Genomic DNA, 17474 nt, shown 5'->3' on the forward strand with positions numbered 1-17474 from the left:
TCGGAATATTCTAGTTGATCTCAACTGAGTTGTTAAGCGGAAGTAGCCCGATACCCGTGGCAGCTTTAGCTGCAGCTGGCTGAGGAATTTGCTGACTCCAGCCTGTGTCTGGCCAAGTTGTGTCGTTTCTAGACTCTGTTACGCCCAAGTAAATCGTTGGGAGCAGCACCGTACAGAGTCTAGTCCGCCATTTGAACAAAAATTTGTAGCGAAAAAGTATGTGCGTGGAGTGAGTTGATCGCCGGTACTCGAACGTAACGCTTCGCTCTGTGTTTGCCCTTCCCTCTAAAATTTTTAATTTTTAACCTACTGTTTCGCTGATGAATGATTAATATATTTTAAAACTACAGTTTAGGGAATGTGAATAGTATTGTAATAATTATTAATGTGAAAGATTAAATTAAAATCAGATTTTTGCGGCCAACTACTCTTCTGATTATTAGTTCCAAAGTCCCGTCCCGTCCGTTACAAGTGGTGTCAGATGTGGGGTGCGGTTCAAAAGTCCGTGATTAAATTGTTTCCACGTTTCTGCGAGTCCTATGGAGCTGAGAAACCCTGTGGAGATGGGACTACGGATCATCAGCGATTCCAGTAAGCATAATCTATTACGCTTAACCTAAGCTAGCAGATTAATTAATAGTTTTTCTCTTCAAAATTAATTTTGTATATTTTTAGAGGAAGGGCACAGATATTAATCAATTAGTTGAAATTTGAACATAATCTGGTAATATATTATCAATTTAAATTAAAGCATATTTGGAAAACGTATTTAAATTTGATAGTGATGCATTGATTTAGGCATCAGCTCAGACTATCATAAAGGCAGTGAAGCCTGACAGTCCACGTTAACTCCTACTTATTCTTAGTTAACAGTATTTTAACTATAACCCTAACTTGTTTAACATACAATAGAAGCTTTTAAACTAACCTAGTATTAGTATAAACTAATATTAGAATAACCATACCTAGTGTGTTAAAGTGCGTTGGAAGCCGTCTGGGCGTCATTGAAAATGGCTGATAATTAATTATAATTGATTGATTGAATTTAATGTCAAATTAAAATAAATAGAATAATAATAACTTGAGACATCGACTCTGAAAAATATAGAGTCGCATTGTGGCTAATTTTCCATGTCAGGTCAAAAGACGCCAGCGCATTTGACATACTATAGAAATTAATTAATTATTGATTGTTTATTATTTATTATTGATTGCGATAGTATGAACTTACAACATAAGTAGTAGAATCACAAGGAAAATTAGAATTGAACGGTTACCGATTCAATAAGTGATAACTAGCTATTCTATGATAATTTCGGAATTTAATTAGATATTTTGATCTAAGGACTTAGTCAAAATTTTTGGACTTTACTGATTACTGTAGGGTGCCTATGGCAGTGTGAGGAATAGCTTAGTGACTAATTCAATATTAAAACTTGTTATTGACTTAAAAGTTTATTCAAAAATCGGAAACTAAATTTATCGAATTTTAAATTAAAAATATTAAACGCTACGTGGACTTAGGCGTATAACTGTGATGATTAGTTAGACATTTGAAGAGATATTGCGTGAGGGTATGATTTAATGACGAGTAATTAAAAAAATTAATTGATTAATTGAACGTGACCATTTTTAAAATTATTTGAAGAGTTGAGTTAGTGTATGGAATTTTCATTTCCCCTTTGGAATTTAGTATTGGCATACACTATGAACGCGTATCTCTTGAAGAAGGAAGAGAATCAATATGAATTGAAAATCCGCGGACAGCCTACTTCCGGTACGGCTGAAGATTTAAGAAAACGGCTGACGAAGTGTGTTAAGGCAGGTACGCCTATTGATCAGGCTGTCTTAGCTTCCTTAAATGTAGATGAGGAACTGGAGGCCTGTGAAGATAAATTTAAGTCATTGGCTGCCTCCGCGAATGAATATGAGGGGGACTATACAGACACTGAAGGTCAGCGTCTTCAAGCCAGGATGTGGCATAACTATTAAAGGGCGGGACGTACACCAATAGGCGCATTAGGTGACAAAATTATCGCAAAACGTCATGAGGTATTAATGGATAAGACCAAAGAACTGTGTGACGCGGCCGAAGCCAAGAAAGACGCGGCAAACGCCGAAGCTGAAAATTCAACAGCCGAGCAGACCCCGCGGCCCAAAAATGCGGATGTGCACTCGCCTCCAGAGGCAACAAGCCACATCACTGTCGGTGCACTTGCTCGACAAATAGATTCAACCATCGCGATCACACCGCAACAAAATTTTAACTTAACGTCATCCGCACATAGTAGAGGAGTGCCTGTGTATAAATGGGGCTTACAATTTGACGGCCAATCACAGAGCGTAGGGGCGTTTCTGCAGAGAGCAGAAGAACTGCGCAGAGCTCGAGGGGTCACCACAACCGAACTGTTTGATTCGGCAGTAGATTTGTTCACGGGACCTGCCCTAACGTGGTATCGATCCACGATAGGCCGTCTCAGGAACTGGGAACAGCTGTGTAGGGATATGGAACTGGTTTTCCAACATCCTGACCATGACATATACCTACAGCAAGAGATATTCAATCGAGTTCAAGCCGAAACGGAACCCATTGACTTATTTATCGCTGCGATGGAGGGGTTGTACGTCTAACGTGGGTGTACTCAAACCAGACTTAGCATATCCTCCTCCTGCTCGCGGGCCGACTCGGGGCAATGCCCGTCCCACGCCTGAACGCAAGGTGTTCCAGGCAGCCGATACCTCAGATATTACATGTTTTAATTGCCATATGAAAGGCCCCATCTCTCGGGACTGCAGGAATAAAAGAGAGGAGCGCTCTAGTCGAATAACGTGCTGGCGTTGCAACAAGGCAGGCCACATACAGAAAGATTGTAGAGTTCGACTAGACCCTAAAAGACCTCATTCGGGAAACGGGAGCGGGGTAAGTGGATCCACCGACACGAAGCCCCGGAATTAAAGGAAGCTGTTTCGCAGCTACCTACTAAGGTGAACCTAAAGATGTGTACGACTCGTAAGAACTGCACTACTTAGAAGCAGGTCAGGACTGTCCCCGAGATTCGAGATGTGGTAGATGAACTTGTAGCCATCGGTAAGATAGAAGATGCAGAGGGAAAGGTCCTAATTGACACTGGAGCGCAGGTTTCCCTCGTAAAAAGAGGAGCCTCATCCGCTGAGCTCACCAAACCAGACGTAATTTTGAAAGGTATTTCTGGTAGGACATTGAAAACTTACGGGCGACAAGAGTTGACTTTAAAAATGAAACCGGGCGTTGAAGTGGTAGGAAATTTTGTGGTTGGGAACCTCCCTAAGGGATACCTAGCCATACTTGGTTGTGATATTTTGGGCAAAGGAAACAGAGAAATAAATGTTGAACATGGTCTACTTCGGTTGTATGATGGAGGACATTTGGTTAAATCAGATAAAGAAAGGGGAGGCCGTGCCGGATCCTAACCGTCCCTCAGCTAGCTGTGCACCTCAAAAACAGCAACGCTATGTGTACTGCTGTAGCGATGTGAAAATTCCGCCCCGGTGTGAAAAGATTATCCAAGTGAAGACTAACCGATGTGCCACCAGTTCCGACGACTTAGAGAGAAAGGACGTGGTGATTGAACCCCCTGACTTTATCATGCACAGTGTTTATCTTGCTCGAACCCTGACAAAGGTAAAAGGAAACCGCTGTTGGGTCAAGACAGTAAACGCAAGTGTTGAGGAGTTAATTCTACCCAAGAACTTGAAGTTAGGAACGCTCGACAGAGATTTCGACCCAGTGGAGGGAGGAAATCCTGTGTGACAAAAACTACTAGTTTTAGCAGACAGTCATGGTCGTGGACTCCAGGAAATACTATCCGAAAGACTACCTAGAAATTTTGATGTAGAAGTCTTTTTCATGCCCAACGGAAAACTAAAACAAGTAACCTCAAAATTTGGTAGTACTAGTGATACATTGACCGAGAACGACACAGTGATCTTGATAGGAGGAACAAACGATGTTGACAAGTGTGCGCCTTACCCGTTAACCCTGAAAAAAGCATTTGAAAATTTTCCGGTGAAGTGGAAAGCGAGAGTAACTGTTCTGTCGATATTTGACCGCTATGATCAAGACCTCAAATCCGAACTTGGAGATGCCAACGGAATTCTTAAATCCATCATTCAAAATTTAGCTAAAAATAGAGATAAAATTCAACAGGGTAGGATTGAATTTCTAGACCTTAAAGGAAAATTACGCCATAACATGTACACCAAGCACGGGTTGCATCTGAACCAACAGGGAAAAGTGAAATTGGCCACTGTTGTGCGCGACATAGCACTTCATAGCTACAAAAGGCCACAGGCAAGAGTAGGCATGGTGAGTCGTTCTGACGAGTCCGACTTAGAGGCATGCTTGGACGAGAAGCTTAGGCATCTGCCAAGTCACGAGCGAGACCTTGTGAAGTCCACTCTCATGGAATTCAAAAATGTTCTTGCTCACAGTGAAGACCAACCTCTGGGTTGTACTTCGGCAGTGACACATGTCATACGAACCGGGAATGCAGCCCCTATTTACAAAAAAGCGTATCGCGTACCATACTATCAGAAGGCCACACTTGACGAATTAGTTAAAGACCAACTAAACAAAGGTATCATTGTTCCTAGTCAGAGCGAGTGGGCATCGCCTGTATTACTAGTGCCTAAGAAATCTCCCGACGGTACCCCTAAATTAAGGTTTTGTGTCGACTACAGAGGACTTAATGCGGTGACCACCCCTGACGTATACCCCCTCCCGAACATCACAGAAATACTTGACTCACTTGGCGGGTGCCAGATGTTCACGACGTTAGATCTCCGGCCTGGGTATCACCAGATTCGAGTTGACGAAGATAGCCGACCAAAAACGGCATTCAATGTCCCCGGCGGACATTATGAGTATCAGCGTATGCCATTTGGACTAAACAGGGCTCCGGCTACTTTCCAAAGACTAATGGACTCAGTATTAATGGGCTTGAAAGGTGAGAAATGCCTTGTCTACTTGGATGACATAATTTTGTTTTCCAGGGACTTGCCTTCACACCTGGAAGCCCTTCGTGAAGTGCTTTCGAAATTACAAAATGTGAACCTGACAGTACAACTTAGTAAATGTAATTTTATGGTCAATGAAGTCAGCTATCTTGGTCATGTAATCACTAAGAAAGGTGTTGAACCAGATCCTGGAAAGGTATCGGCTGTAAGGGACTTCCCTGTGCCCACTACGGTGAAGGACGTGCGCTCTTTCCTAGGCTTGGCTGGCTATTATTGGTGTTTCATTGACGGTTTTGCCACCATTGGACGTCCACTATTCGAGTTGACTAAACAGGATAGCGAATTTGTGTGGACACCAGAATGTCAGGAGGCTTTTGAGCTCTTAAAGACAAAACTAACATCTGCCCCTGTGTTGATATACCCTGACTTTACCAAGCCGTTCATATTAGCGACAGACTCGAGTACTGTTGCCTTAGGAGCAGTCCTCTCACAGGAGATAGATGGCCGGGAACACCCCGGAGATAGATAGCGTACTGTTCTAGAACATTATTCCCAGCCGAGAAGAACTACTCGACAACCAAGCGCGAATTACTTAGTCTAGTCTGGAGTACAAAATATTTCAGATGCTACTTGTTGGGGCGTCCTTTCAAAGTAATCACCGATCACTCCGCTCTTAAGTGGATGATGTCGCTTAAGGACCCTAGCAGTAGGCTGATGAGATGGTCGTTGCGACTAGCTGAGTTTGATTTCACGGTAGAACATAAAGCCGGAAAAAAAACACACTAACGCGGATGGGCTGTCGCGCAGTGCGAGTGGTTAAACAGGAAGTGCTCCCAGTCGTTGACCTTGAGTTAATTAGAACACGTCAACGCGAAGATCCCGTAGTTCAGGGTTTGAGACAAGCCAAGAACTTCCGGATGAGCCCGGAGAAGGTCCTGTACCGTTTGAGCTCGGGTGAAAAGAAAATTGTAGTACTAACTTCCTTAGTCCAGGAGATAATTAGGATCAATCATGATTTGCCCACAGCCGGACACGCCGGAGTGGCAAAAACACTAGACCGGGTGAAACAGAAGTTCTGGTGGAGAGGTATGGAAAGAGACGTTATGAATTACGTCAGGATATGTCGTAGCTGTAGCCAACGAACGAATTACGGTAAAGCGAAAGCGCCCCTGGGTGACGTCTTCAACGAACCCCAGGAGCCCTTCGAAGTGATAGCGGCAGATATAGTTGGTCCTCTGCCCATTAGCGAATCCCGCAACGTTTATATTCTCAGTGTTATGGATCACTTCTCCAGATACTGTGAGTTTGTTCCACTGCCAGATCAGACCACCGAAAGTGTTGCTCGAGCACTAGTGCAGAGGGTGATAACCAAGTTTGGCGTGCCAAAGGCCTTAGTTACCGATCAAGGAGCTAACTTTACATCCGGCTTAATTAAAGACTTATGCAAATTTCTGCACGTTCGAAAAATCCAAACTACTGGTTTTCACCCTCAGAGTAATGGCAGACTGGAGCGGGTCCATTCCACTGTGATGAGAATGTTGAGTCATTTTGTTAACTGGAACCAGACCAATTGGGATGAATACTTGCCTTATGTCACCATGACCTATAACTCCCAATCTCATGAGAGTACTGGGTATTCTCCGTATGAGTTAATCTTTGGTCGGAAAATGGAGGTTCCTATGGAAGCGGATCTGAAGATTACGGATGAGACAGATATATATGACAATCATATTGAAGCCCTCCGGGAGAAACTACAGGAAGCCTACAAGGAAACTGCAGTGCTTAAAACCAGAGCCCGAGGCCGTAATGAAAGTCAGTATAATAAGAAAGCTAAATCAACCGAATTCCGTGAAGGGCAGTTTGTATTATTGCATGTACCCAGTATAGGACGTCGTCATGTAAAGAAATTATCAAAACTATGGAAAGGACCATATCCCATAGTTAGAGTGGTATCACCTCTAAATGTTGTTCTTCGAATACGAAAGCGAGAGGTCGTCGTGCACGTGAACCGTATCAAACCTTATAAGGAACGTCCGCATCCTTCAACCGCGCAGAAAGAAAAGCAAAACGAGAATAGTTCCAGTGACGAAGAGGTAGATGATAGTGGTCTGCAGAACTTAAACAGAGGTGTAAAGGGTGACGATGAAACCCAAGCCCCGGTAGCAATAGCTGGGCCTGCAAGTATCGGATGCCCAAAACGGAGTAAGAAAGAACCCGCGAGATGGGGAGACTTTGTTAGACTTTTGAAGAGCTTTGGAATAGTTGGGGAATAGTGCTCGCTACATAGCCTGGGAAAAGGTGGATATCAAATTTGATCGTGTCACATGAAATCATAGATGTTCTGTTGTAGGCCTTTTAGGCGTTTTGTTGATCCTGGAAGGTGTCCTCTGCTTCCACCAGGGTGTCATATTCGAGAAAGAAGGGGACGTTTTACTTACAGACAGCTACTGGACTGTGGTGCTCCAGTACAATCTGACAGGAGTGGAAGAGGAAAACAGAAATCTAAGTATAATCTTGGTAAAGGTAAGAGGTCAGTATGATGAGTTTTTCCAAAATCTTCTCTCGCAAAACAACAGCTTGCATACCATAGTGCATGACCTTGAAACCAGTTTCAGATACGAATATTATGGACTACAAAAGATGGTGACCGACTACATTGGCAAAACGAGTGACTTGGTCACTCTGCTGCCGCGTACCCAAAAGAAGCGCGGTCTGTTTGATGCCGGTGGTCATGTACTAAAATTCTTGTTTGGAACTGTAATCGATAGCGATTTGGAAGTTATGAATATTAAGATAGATGATGCCAATATAAGGAATGATGAAATATATCATGACACAAAAGATCAATTAACTGTCTTAGATAACATGCACTCAGAAATTTTAAACCATTCGAGGGTAATAAATAAAATGATTTACATCTTGAAAGCGTATCACCAAGTGAGGCATGATAACATGGCTCAAAACTCCAGAAGAGAATCCGTTTTCTCAAGTTTGTTTAATACTCTTTTCCAATACTTAAAATTAAGTTGTGCCTTGTCAGAAATTAAAGATGCCATTAACCTTGCTGTACAAAGAATGAATCAACTTCACCAAGCTGTAGAGGACTTGGCTGCTAATAGGATGACTAGCAACCTATTACCCCCTCATCAGTTCCTAGAGGTCCTGAAATCTGTAAAACAGGTTATACCACCACCTGCAAAATTATTCTTAGACGTTAAGTTAGAAAACCTCCATAGCTTCTATAAATTTGCAATAATCAAATCGTATGCTACGGAAACACAGCTTAGAGTACTCATTAAGCTCCCCTTGAAAAATGATAACCAAGTGTATGAAGTTTTCAATGTAATAACTCATCCTATTTTTGACCCTTCTCTAAAAAGATGGGTGAAGTGGGAAGTAGACGACCAAAAATTAATAGTTAGCAAAGACAGACAAACCTATACCGTTTATTCATCTGACCATTACCGAAGTGAGTGTAGTTTCGGCCCTTTAACAGTGTGTCCTCTGTCGGAAGTATTATTTAATGTACACCAACGACCAAATTGTCCAATTGAACTTTTGCTGAAAGAGAAAATTACGTTGTGCACTAGAAAGTTGATATCCGGCCTGAAATCCCCAGTCCTAATTAGAACTCCAACCCGATGGATCTATACTACCTCGGGTGAAGCCAAAGTAGTATTGAATTGCTTTAGACGCGATGCTGGTCTAAACGTTAGTACAACCATTCTGAAAAGGGTGGGTGAAATTCCGAATCGGGATCGATGTGACCTGATTGCAGACGGGTACAGGATACCTGCCCGATTCTTCGGCAGCTCCTGGCACTCGAGCGATTTTGGAAAGATAACTTTTCCTAAAGTAGATGGGATATATAGTAAAGAAGAAACCGAACTGTTGAATCAGGACGTGAATGATACTTTGAAGGTCCTCCAAGCATTGGATGACCAATTTGGCACTCTAAGCGTAAAGGAGTATTCTTTAGAGAGTACTTTCCAGCACCTCAGAGTCAATCGTTTTAAGCATCGTATAGTTAAGCAGGTCATATTGAGTGGATCTACGATTACTTTGTTATTAATTGTTGTTTTTATCTGTTTGAGATATCGAGTACGAGTTGTCAATCTGCTCCGTGCCAGCCTGAGAGGTAGCCGACGGCACCCCGAAGCTACCCGGACCGATGCAGAACTCAAAGACCTTGGGAAGTCGATTATCCCAGATGAGCAGACCGTTAGAGAGAGTAACCAACCAGAACGAGAGTGCGTACCAGGAGGATCTGGTATTATCGCATAAGCGAAATCCAAGCTTGGTGTGTACTAGCCGTTACGTATGTGCCAGACGTATGAGGATCCTACGAACGTAAGTGAATTCTAATATTGTGTTGAGCTCAACCTGAATGAGGAACTTTCGACAGTGTTTCGAGATTGATGTGTCTCCGTGTGAACTTACAAGGGTTGACCCATGGTGCACTTATCATAGGCCTTGAACAGGAAAATCGAATTTTTCTAATATTGGGACCATTTACAGGGGTTTAGTTAGTAAGTAACAAGATTTTGCCATGTTTCGTCATAGTATAACTTTTGTAACATTGTAAAAATTTAACGTTGTATTATTAATTTGTAACGAGTAGTCGTAGGGTTTCATTGGAGGCTGGTAAGGGAGAATTTTTCATAAATTAATATTATGATCAATATCCAATGAGTGATATCTGGTGTCCACAGAAAGGTAAAGCCGGCATCCCCTCCCCTTTATACCCATTCCTATCGCTTCCCAATACTGGACTGTGGATGCCTAAAGAAAACAAATCATTAAATTATTAATACATGGTGAGCACACAGCAATTAAGACTGTGGTGAATGCCTTGCTGTGGGATCTCCCGGGCCCCATCAGCAGGACAACTGCTGTACCGTTGCCAGCCCTACCAAAATGTTACGCAAGCACTTTTAATATTATTTCAAACTAGCTCACGAATAATACTCAAACTCCAACAGTATATAGATGATTGTTTAAGGAAATTATAGGTTGTAATTCGTGAATTGTTGCTGTTTGTGGTGTACATATCTGAATCTAATATAAATAGTCAGCTATCTAAAATATATTTGTTAAGATAGGAATGTTGATTATCGATCTGGCCGTTGGCGGTTATATGTATGTGACGTAATATGAGACCATACTGTTTAAATAAATCCTATTGGCTACTGAGGTCACGCCACTTCTCCCCGCCAACGTTCCTTACCGTTCCAGCAGCGAGTGTTCGCCCCAGTCCAGTTTTACCCACGGTCCGTGAAACCCGCGTCCTCCCGACCAAGATGTAGTACAATAGTTTTCCTGAATTGGTGTAATTTTATTACCCAGTATTATTACCACCGGCCACGAACATCACAAATGGCGACGAGGATTTGTGGAAATTAGTATTAGTGCGAAATTCCGAGTGTACATCGCCGCTGGACATCAACAGTGAACACCACGTGCGCGAACAACACGAGGACAGTTTTGATCGAGTGAACATCACAAAATAGCGAGTGAACATCACGGAGATTAACAGTACGAATTTTCTTTAGTTTCAAACCAATTAGTGTGGGAGGAAGTGTAGTGTGCAACAAAATTATTTTAGCTACTAGTTGATGTGGCAAGTACAATTAGACGAACTACCGTTTCCTGTAACTAATATAATGGCGCAAATAGGCGTTATCGGGGAATATGACGGGTCAGTTGAAACCTGGGCGTCATACATCGAACGTTTTGAGCTGTTTGTGGACTGTAATAGCATTGACGCGGGTAAAAAGGTCAGTACGCTTTTAACTGTGATAGGAGTAAAAACGTATAGTTTGTTGAGAGACCTGTGCACTCCTAATAAACCATCGGAAAAGACATTTAATGAACTGGTGCAACTTGTGCAAAAACATTTATTCCCGACTCCTAGCTTCATCGCGGAGCGATATCGTTTTAGTAAGCGAGTACAGTTGGAAGGCGAGTCGGTTGCCGAGTATATTGCAAATTTGAAAAAAATGACAACCCATTGTGACTTTGGCGCGTCGCTAAATGATTACTTGAGAGACAGACTGGTGAGTGGCATCAGAAGTGAAAGTGCCAAACAAAAACTGTTATCGGAAGCCTCGTTAACGTTCGAGCAAGCGACCAAAATAGTGCTTTCAATGGAGCAAGCAGAAAAATCGGCGGCAGCTCTATCAGTCGGAAGACCCGAGCGGATCCATCAGTTAAGCAGCGTGGTGGCCAGGAGGGGGAGATTCGGAAATGGCGCACCGCATTCCCAGACGCATTCCCAGACAGCACGGAGCGACAACGCTGGAGCGGCCTGGAAGGGAGCAGGGGGAACAGCCAAGGTCAGCGGCGGCACGTCACCAGGGCCTTCTGGATGGCAGCGGCGATCCTCGCCAGGTGGCAGTGGCAGTGCGCAATGTTTATGTTGTGGCCTCACAGGGCATTTCCGTTCACAGTGCAGGTTATTAGGTGTGAAGTGTCATTTCTGTGGTAAACAAAACCACATAGCAAAAGTGTGTCGTTCTAAGTTAGCTGGTCGGCAAGGTACAAATGTAAATAGAGATAAGACTAATTTTAGAGATAGTAAAAGCACTGGGAATTTCAAAAATTATCGCAAACATAACTACCTAGAAGGTGTTGATGACAGTAATCAGGTGTCAGGGGACACTGAGCAATTTGTGGAGGATGTAGCCAATTTATTTAGAATGAATGAAAAGGTGACTGACAGGGTCAAGGTAGACCCAATTCAGCTTGATTTAATTGTTAATGGTAAAAGCTTAACGTTTGAGGTTGATACAGGGGCTTCTGTGAGTGTTTGCAGTGAGGAATATTACAATTCTCATTTCCAGATGTGTAAATTAGAACCTAGTAAGTTGACACTCAGCTCTTATACTGATCAACCTATCACACCTGTAGGCAAGATCAAAGTTGAAGTTAATTATAACAAAGTAAACAAAGTAATGGACTTGTATGTCATCAAGTCCGGTGCTCATCCACTTATAGGTAGGGAATGGTTAAGTGCTCTAGGGGTTGAAATTTCGTTTAAAAATAATGACAGGTTATTTGAGATGAGTAAAACCGATGCCGATAGTTGTCTTGAACTTAAGAACAAGTTGTTCAAAGAATTTCCTAAGGTATTCAGTGACGAGATAGGTTGTTTTAAAGGCGAGCCTGTAAAGTTAACAATAAAAGAAAACACGGTTCCTAAATATTTCAAACCTAGGCCAATACCTTTTTCCCTGAAAGCCAAGGTTGAAAACGAACTAGCTAGGCTAGTAGATGAGAAAGTGTTAATACCTGTAAGTAGCTCAGATTGGGGTACGCCCATAGTTCCTGTATTAAAGAAATGTGGTTCAGTCAGGATTTGCGGTGACTTTAAAGTAACCTTGAACCCTTGTTTAGAAGTAGAAAAATTTCCGTTACCAAGAATAGATGAGTTGTTCGCGAACCTGCAAAAAGGCGAGAAGTTTAGTAAGATCGATTTGTGTCAAGCATATACCCAATTAGAGTTAGATCCAGAGTCTCAGAAACTGTGTACCATAAGTACACACAAAGGTTTATTTTGTTATTCCCGTGTTCCTTTTGGCATAACTTCAGCAAGTGCTATTTTTCAAAAGAAAATAGAGCAGACTCTCCAGGGTATAGATCAAATTGCAGTATTTTTAGATGATATTCTAATAACCGCTGAAAATGATAAGGCTCATTATGAGAAGTTAAGAGAAGTGTGTAAGAGGTTGAATGAGAAAGGCTTAACTGTCAAAAAGAGTAAATGTACTTTCTTTGCTAACCAAGTAGAGTATTTGGGGTTTGTCATTGACAAACACGGTTTGCACACCGATCCCAAGAAAGTAGAAGCAATCAAGAACGCACCTATCCCAAAGAATGTCACAGAAATTAAATCGCTAATTGGGCTAATTAACTATTATTCTAAATTTCTTCCAAATTTATCAAGCATTTTAAGCCCATTGTACAATTTATTAAAGAAAGACGTTTCATTTGATTTCAACAGGCAATGTGTTCAGGCATTTGATAGAGTAAAAGAACTACTAAGTAGTGAGACTATTTTAGCGTACTATGACGGCAAACTTCCGTTGAAGCTGGCGATAGACGCGAGTTCTTTTGGACTAGGTGCGGTCCTGAGTGTTGTCACACCAGAAGGTATTGAAAAACCATTAGCATACCAGTCTAGAACGCTAACTAATGCTGAAAAGAACTACTCCCAGATCGATCGAGAGGCTCTAGCAATTGTCTGGGGCGTGAAGAAATTTAACCAATATCTGTATGGTAGGGAATTTACTTTATGTACGGACCACAAACCGCTTCTATCAATATTTGGTCCTCATAAGGGTTTGTCAGTGTTTAGCGCCAGCAGATTGCAGCGCTACAGTTTATTTTTGTCAGGGTACAAGTTTAATATAGAATATATAAAATCAGCTGATCACGGTAATGCCGACGCGTTCAGCAGGCTACCACTGACAATGAAAGAGCCGGAAGTGAGCGACGATGACCACTGGAAGGGCAGTTATTTGCATTGTCTTTTGGAAAGCTCTGTGCCTTTAACTTTTGAAAATGTACAAACAGAAACGCTAAAAGATCCAATTTTATGCAAAGTTATTGGTTATGTAAGGCACGGGTGGCCCAATAGCATCCCTGGGGATGACAAGGAGTTGTTACCGTATTTTGCAAGGAGGGAGGAGTTGTCTATAGTAAATAATATATTGGTTTGGGGTTACAAAGTAGTAGTGCCTAGCAAAATGAGAAAATATGTGCTGGACGAGCTTCACTCATCCCACATGGGTATAGTCAAAATGAAATCGATAGCTCGTAGTTATGTTTGGTGGCCTAATATTGATGATCAAATTGTGTCCTTGGCAAATAATTGTTTTTCCTGTTTAATGGAGAGAAATAACCCTAGCAAGTGTCAGCTGCATACGTGGCATTATCCCTCAAGTCCATGGCAAAGGCTTCACATGGATTATTTAGGTCCGATTAATGGAAAAATGTATCTACTAATTGTTGATGCGCACAGCAAGTGGCTGGAAGTGTTTCCTGTAGCTTCCACTTCAGCCAATGTAGCCATAAATCATTTAAGAGATTTGTTCAGTAGGTTTGGTCTGCCAGAGACTGTCCACAGTGACAATGGTCCACCATTTTCCTCATTTGAATTTCATAATTTTATGTCAAACAATGGTATCAGACATACTTTGAGTCCTCCATACCATCCCATGAGTAACGGTTTGGCAGAGAACTCTGTCAAATATGCTAAGAATAAGATCAAATGTGCTTTACGTGATAACAAAGATGTAAATATAGCTTTAAGTAGAATATTGTTTGATTATCGAAATGCTGTTCATGCTACCACCAATGAGACCCCAGCAAAGTTGATGTTTAATAGGCAATTAAGGACTAGGTTAGATTTATTAAGGCCTAACCTGTCAATGACAGTTAGTAAAAGACAAGACAAGCAAAAGGAGTATTTCTCTGGAACTAAAGTTAGACTACTTTATCCTGGTCAAAATGTAATTGTTAGGGACTATCGCACCCGTGACAAATGGGTTAGTGCTACGGTAATTAAGCAGATCAGCAATGTTATATACGAAGTTGAATTGACGTCTGGCATTGTGTTCAGACGGCATATTGATCAGATTGTAGCCGTGCAGGGAGAGCCAGCTGATGTAAACAAACAGGTAGAATCAGCTGACGCTTTCGATGACAGTTCCTCTTCCTCCCCGGTCATGACACCGGTGGTGGGGCGAGAGCCAATAGCAGTGAGTCCCCACTCTCCGCCGAGCGGCCGTGTGGCTCGCTCCCCTCCCCTCTCAGTGTCGTGCCGCGCCAGCTGTTCCCAAACAACAACAATGATAGACGCTATCCTGTGCGGATTAGAAATCCCGTGGATAGGCTGAACTTGTAAATTATATTGTTTTGTTCTATTTTAGTTTGTTTCATTATATTGTTTTATTTGTCTTAGTTGTGATAATCAAAGCGTTCATACCATTTTGCTTTATTGTAGTTTAAGGAAAATTTATTGATGTTACTGTATTAATGTGTTAATTGAATTTCAACAATGTTTTTTTTTGTTAAACTATGTAGTGTGTTATTTTGCAGTGTTTTTCAACTTTGGAAGGGAGGAAATGTGGTGTACATATCTGAATCTAATATAAATAGTCAGCTATCTAAAATATATTTGTTAAGATAGGAATGTTGATTATCGATCTGGCCGTTGGCGGTTATATGTATGTGACGTAATATGAGACCATACTGTTTAAATAAATCCTATTGGCTACTGAGGTCACGCCACTTCTCCCCGCCAACGTTCCTTACCGTTCCAGCAGCGAGTGTTCGCCCCAGTCCAGTTTTACCCACGGTCCGTGAAACCCGCGTCCTCCCGACCAAGATGTAGTACAATAGTTTTCCTGAATTGGTGTAATTTTATTACCCAGTATTATTACCACCGGCCACGAACATCACACTGTTCAAGTGAGCTAAATAGTACTTGCTGTTTTAATGTGTTGCTATGTTAATCGTATGCATGCCTTTAAATTTAGCTTCCAAAATGTTAGATTAAGAAAATATCAAGCGAACAATGTTTGGCACTACTAGGTGTATGGCAATGCCAACGACTTAAGGTAATGGTTAAGCGACTTAAGGTTCTGTTATACGGGTTTTAGTTGCCTCGTTTTCGGCTATGAATGGCAGTGTATATGCCAAATTTTATATTGGTATTTTTCACTTAAAATGTGTATTCTCGTGTTAGTAGTAAGACCTTGTGACTTAACAACTGTTCCAATTTTAAAGGGGTGACTGACCTACGGTGGCCCCGAGTGAAAGCCCATGCGGCCTCACCTATACTGGGCAAGTAGCGGTTAAAATTTCCTAATCGACACACTTAAATACCTTTTTGTAATAATTGGACCTAAACAATCCACTGCGGTGTGCTCGACAAAAAAAAAAAAGAAAAAAAAGGAGTAGGAAACTAAAATTAACGATCTCCTCCTTCTCCATAATCCCGCAAATAGTTGTTGGGTCACTAAGGGTTGTTTAAAACATGTTTGGTTGCCTAGTGTTAGGGTGTCTTTCTTGTTGTGAGCGTATTAATTATAGATGTCACTATTCAACAACCATGTTACTTTAATTATTTATGTTAAATTTTATTTCATTTTCTAAAACGAAATTTGTTATTGCTGAGTAAGTTAGTCAACCTTGAATTTTGAAGTTTATTTTTGAATTAATGAAGCTTTTGTTTTATTGACTTTCTGTGAAGGGAGAGGCACACCCGAGCGACGTATGTTTGCAAGTTTCCATCGATTTTTAGCAAGATATATTAGTACAAATTTAACTTCGAAAGAGAGTCCAGATAAGGACATCCAACATTTTTTTCTTTTTTCTATTCCAATACCTAAATACCAGTTGAGATTAGCTAAAAACAATTGCTGAATCAATTAAAAAAAAAAAAAAAACCAAGGGAAACCTGTTGGACATTGGACTTACCGTTTTATGTTACCTCATGCTGAGGACAGCATGGTCTAAGGGTGAGGGGTGTGTGACGGCCCATTAAGAAAGCCCCTGACCATTTGACACTGTGAGGTCAATATTATTATTGACCAGTGAAGTACTACAGTATTTATATTGTAGTATTACCAACCAACGATTCTTCATTGTTAATAACAGTAAAATGTAAATACTATTACTTACAAAATATCTACCGTCACCTAAATTATTAAAAGGAAATAAGGAACAGTGATTATTATATATTTATTTAGTAAGATATAAGTCCAAGTAATAGTTGCTCGGAATATTCTAGTTGATCTCAACTGAGTTGTTAAGCGGAAGTAGCCCGATACCCGTGGCAGCTTTTTAGCTGCAGCTGGCTGAGGAATTTGCTGATTCTGCTGACTCCAGCCTGTGTCTGGCCAAGTTGTGTCGTTTCTAGACTCTGTTACGCCCAAGTAAATCGTTTGGGAGCAGCACCATACGGAGTCTAGTCCGCCATTTGAACAAAAATTTGTAGCGAAAAAGTATGTGCGTGGAGTGAGTTGATCGCCGGTACTCGAACGTAACGCGTCGCTCCGTGTTTGCCCTTCCCTCTAAAATTTTAAATTTTTAACCTACTGTTTCGCTGATAAATGATTAATATATTTTAAAACTACAGTTTAGGGAATGTGAATAGTATTGTAATAATTATTAATGTGAAAGATTAAATTAAAATCAGATTTTTGCGGCCAACTACTCTTCTGATTATTAGTTCCAAAGTCCCATCCCGTCCGTTACACTTCTGCTTACATTGTTTTTCTGTGTTTGATTATCTTCCAAATAGCTTTAAACTTGTTACCAGCATTTGTAATATAATCTGTTACAGTATTTTGTTTTAGATGCCCAAGCTTTAAATCACAGGTTTTCTACTTTTAAATATATAATCAATAAAAAAACATCTGTTATACCAAATACAATGAAATTTATCATACAAATTTGAACTCTCTCATTTG

The 17474-nt window shown here is 41.2% G+C and overlaps 1 protein-coding gene across 1 annotated transcript in view; it reads right to left on the reverse strand.

Annotated features, from left to right (window-relative positions):
• The window catches only part of LOC124359639 (zinc finger protein 43-like), a 49723-nt gene that overhangs the window by 14367 nt on the left and 17882 nt on the right, over positions 1-17474 (reverse strand). The window lies entirely within an intron of this gene.

This window comes from Homalodisca vitripennis, chromosome 4 (genome assembly GCF_021130785.1).
Source record: "Homalodisca vitripennis isolate AUS2020 chromosome 4, UT_GWSS_2.1, whole genome shotgun sequence".
NCBI lineage: Eukaryota > Metazoa > Arthropoda > Insecta > Hemiptera > Cicadellidae > Homalodisca > Homalodisca vitripennis.